Source organism: Apium graveolens, chromosome 1, assembly GCF_009905375.1.
Source record: "Apium graveolens cultivar Ventura chromosome 1, ASM990537v1, whole genome shotgun sequence".
Taxonomy (NCBI): Eukaryota; Viridiplantae; Streptophyta; class Magnoliopsida; order Apiales; family Apiaceae; genus Apium; species Apium graveolens.
The window spans coordinates 25,210,318-25,214,969 of record NC_133647.1 but is presented as its reverse complement, the minus strand read 5'-3'; the positions used below and the strand labels follow the sequence as shown (position 1 = coordinate 25,214,969).

At 37.4% G+C, this 4,652-nt stretch overlaps 1 non-coding gene across 1 annotated transcript; it reads left to right on the top strand.

Annotated features, from left to right (window-relative positions):
- The first annotated feature begins 666 nt into the window (after positions 1-666).
- LOC141681451 (small nucleolar RNA R71) lies at positions 667-773 on the top strand. The gene has a single exon (XR_012558888.1). It is a non-coding gene; the product is annotated as a small nucleolar RNA R71 (small nucleolar RNA).
- The last annotated feature ends 3,879 nt before the right edge of the window (positions 774-4,652 follow it).

Sequence of the window (4,652 nt, the reverse complement as noted above, 5' to 3'; positions counted from 1 at the left end):
ATTCAACCGAGCATTGACAATCTGCCCAATTTGATTCTCCAATGTCTTAATAGAAACCGCTTGGCTCTTGCACATGAGCCTCAACTCCTCCAATTCAGATTTTCCATTAGATTGACTTGTACTTCCATGCGGTAGTTGTTGAAGTTGGAGTTTTTGTCTTGGTGCATATTGCGGTTGTTTGCATACTGTTGATATGGCTGTTGCACTGCATTCTGATTATTGCCCCAGCTGAAGTTAGGATGATTGCGGTTGTTGGGGTGATAAGTGGCTGAAACTGGTTGTTGAGACATCTGAAAGTTGCTTACAAACTGAGCTGATTCACTAGAAATAGCATACTTCTCAGTTTCATGCGCACCTGCACAAAGCTCACAAACACTTGTGATCTGATTAACTCCATAATTAGCCAAAGAATCCACCTTCATCGTTAAAGCCTTAAGCTGAGCAGCTATAGCTGTAGCTGCATCCAACTCCAGAATTCTTGCTACCTTGCCTTGAGGTAGTCTCTGATAAGGATTCCGGTATTCATTAGCAGCCATCAGTTCAATTAACTCATAGGCTTCATCGTAGCTCTTGGCCCATAAGGCTCCACCTGATGCTGCATCGAGCATGGGTCTAGACTGTGCTTCCAAACCATTATAAAAGCAGTTGATAATCATCCAGTCAGACATCCCATGATGAGGACACTTCCTAGGCATCTCCTTATAACGCTCCCAAGCTTCACATAAAGACTCTCCCGATTGCTGCGCAAAATAAGTAAGAGTGTTCCTGATTGCAACTGTCTTTTCCATATGGAAGAATTTAGTAAGAAACTTCTGAGCAAGATCTTCCAAAGTAGTAATAGAGCCTGGTGGTAGAGAATGCAACCAACACTTAGCTTTATCCCTCAGAGAGAATGGGAAAAGCCTCAGCTTAACAGCAACTTCAGAAACATTATTAAATTTAAAAGTGTCGCAGATCTCAATGAAATATCTAATGTGCATGTTGGGATCTTCCATTGGAGACCCAGACTGGACTGAATTCTGCACCATCTGAATCGTGCTAGCCTTGATTTCAAAAGTATTAGCCATGATGGCTGGTCTGACAATGCTAGACTGAATGTCATTGATCTTCGGTTGAGAGTAATCCATCAAAGCTTTCGGATTTGCTACTGGTTCTCCCATTGCAACGATTGTTTCTTCTTCAACTTTTTCCTCAACAAAGACTTCTTCAACTACTTCAACTTCTTCCTCCGCTTTATCCAGTGTTCTCTTGCGAGATCAAGAACACGTTAGCATAAACTCTCTCTAGAGTACCTGAAACACAAACAAGCAAACAAGTAAATAAAATATCCGAGTCAGTGAAATTTAACGACCACTGATGTCAAGCACATAAACTAAAATTAACACCGAGTCCCCGGAAGTGGCGCCAAAAACTTGTTAGGACGATAACACGCACTAAATTACACGCAAGTATACGCGTTCGCAAGTAGTATAAGATATAAATCAGATTCATTTCCACAGAGACTGGTTTAGGTTAAGTTCAGATTATACACTTATGCAACAATGTATGGTTATTGTCACACCCCCAAAATAACACTAACAAAATATAACTGAGTAATACAAAGTTATTACAAACGGCTGTTAAAACACAGAATCCAAGATCGCAAAGGTTCAGGGTTTGAACAGTCCCACACTACATACTACAACTATTACAACTTATATTTAAAACTACCGGTCCTGACACAAATGCCAACTATACTACCTGAGCTCTCACATAAGCCTCAACATCTCCACTTGTAGACTTACGAGCAGTCTGCTTGAATCTAACCATACTTGCTAGCTGAAATGACATAAATGAAAAGCAAGAAGTGAGCCGAGCGCTCAGAAAGGTATATCATAAAACATAATTTAACATCATAGCAATTTATATCTGGAAATTGAGGTGTATGGTATCATTATTCAAGTCAAAACAATAGTAACCAAATCATTGCTCAAAATTAATTTTATGACGCTACGGATTACAGCCGGTGATCAGCTGTGAAGCAATCCCGAACCTCGCTGGGTTCTTAACAATTTAGTGGGATCCCTAGGCATCTTTTAAGCCTAACATAATAAGTGTGAAAGGGACTTGCGTCTTAGTCCAGTTCACCAATCTCAAGAAAACATTCTTTTATTTAAAGAGCAATTAACTTTTATAAAACTGATGCCAAGGAGAACTTTACAAAGATCTATACAAAGGGGTTTAAATCATCAATAAAGGATTTTGAGTTAAGAAACTCTTATCAGAATGATGTGACTTCTTGCTAGAAGGGTATTCAAGGATAGTCAGCAATGGTTTGATAATCAAGGAAGAAAGTATTGAAAAAGAGTCATAATGTTGTTCCGCAAGATAGAGGTCTCAAATTTGAGGGTTATAAATAAGGGATATGTCTAGTGACCAAAATTTGGGTAGGATTGTAAGGATTAATGTAAAGAGTTGGGAACTCGGAGGTGTAAGAGTAAAAAGAATAGCGGTTAATCAAGATAGATCATATATGAGGTTTTATACTTTATAAGGGTATGATTTTTATAAGCGTATACACAACATTTGTAAAATCTCAATCGAAAATCATAATATTTGCAACAATATATCATGGTGACAATAATAAAAGATCAATATACGAGCATGCTATCATAATCCAAAGGAGTGGTTCGGTACATTTGTAATATATCATAATAGTTCAGAATAAATCTCAATATATAACTCGAGAGGGTCAAAGGACACTTGCAATATATCAAGAAGGTACAGAAACACTTGCATCATATAGAATTGACAAGGGTAAAACACTTGAAATATATTAAGGAAGTCCGGGAACACTTGCCTTAAGAAGGCTGGACTAACTCTCGTCTTGATCATGGAAGCAACCGGGAGCACTACTCAACTTTGACGGCAAGCTTACTACCTTCTCCTGAGCCTACACAAAATATTAGACCTCATCAAGATACACTCTTTACTAATCACTTATTATGCTCAAATAATCATTTAGGATCACATAACACATTTAATCACATAATATACAACTTTGATATAATTGTGCACTATTGAGTATTGAATGATCTCACTCAACCAACACGATTGACTCGAAGTGCTACCTAGTCTAGTGCAACCCAACTAGCTCTCCAATTTTTGAAGTGCCTTTACTAGCCAAACTCTATTTCACTTAGCCACACCTATGGCCTAACCTTCTTCTTACCTATTACTAACCATTAGACTCAAAGGTCAATTCAGGTCTCACCTCTAAGGATGCAAAATCTAAGTGCAAGGACAATGTGTTCCTAGTGCAACTATTAGGTGACACCGAATGGTACTAAGCGACAATGAATCCTTTTCCACTCAAGGTTTGACACTCAAATTACTACAATGGAATCTCAGTTCCTAAATCTAACTTGTGCACTTGGAATGACACCAAGGCTCAACCTAGGCCTCCTTAGGCCTATTCTCAAAGATGGCTCTCCCCTGCCCTAGTGACACTCAAACTGCCCTGATTTGAACTCACTTTATACTCTTGGTTTTAACTCTAAACCTTCTAAATATGGCTTGAAAACTTCCCACAAACTCCCTAGTATCAATTCTAAACAAGGCCTAATGAGGGCCTACCAATGACACCTCTTTCTAGGCTTAAAAGTGCTCCTCACTCAAACTGACTCTGTTCTGACCAGAAGTCATGATTCGACTTGTACACCCAACTAAATGAGTTGATTTCTTACATTTAAAGATTCTGGGATTGACTATAGGTTAAGTACTAACTTCTTGTGGCTTGGTCCTCCAAATGCCCAACGAATGCCCAATCAAAACTCTCCCACAAACTAGTGCAACATTCTGGAAAAACAACAAACCTTACACTATCCCTTTCACCTTAACTCCCACTTATAAACCATGAAACCTATCTTTAACCAAGCACAAATACTAACCTAATACTCTCATTTATCCTACTAACACGTGGTGGAGATCATTCATACTTTAATGCACCATGACCCTTTTATACAAGCAAAGTAGCAAGACTAACACTTAAACCACATTTTCAAGTACTCATGCATAAAACGAATATTTATATCAACATGCAACACAATACTAATTGAATATACTCATTAAACCACTGTAAAAACTATATTTTGTCATAATAAAGAACTTATTAAGAAAAATATACTCATTTTTAGCAAATCGGGTTACATTTAAGGTATACAATCGAACATAAAGCCAAAATCATGTATATAGTCTAGTTTTCAATATGCATTCCTAGTACTCTAAGATTTTGAGTGTAAAATCAAAATGCAATCATTTAACATACCATATCCCAGTATTTCATGACATGCAAGGGTTTTAAAGATCATGATCCATCAAAAATTTAGCTTTAAAGTAACATGCAATCAAGACTTCTTCACATAACATCTAATCACAAAAAAGAACACAAAAATCTACTCCATTCGGCTCTTAAAGAGTCATTGCCAAATGGAAGGGAGTGAAATAATCATACAAAATGGCAAGGAAGTCCCTCAACCATTGATCATTTCCACTCTTGATGTTTTGCCTTTGTTTTAAATCTTAAACTCACCAGAATCAAGGTTTTCAACATTAGGCTTCACTCAAAACTCAACATGCAAGCTTAAACCAAATAGTACACTTAATATTTAACT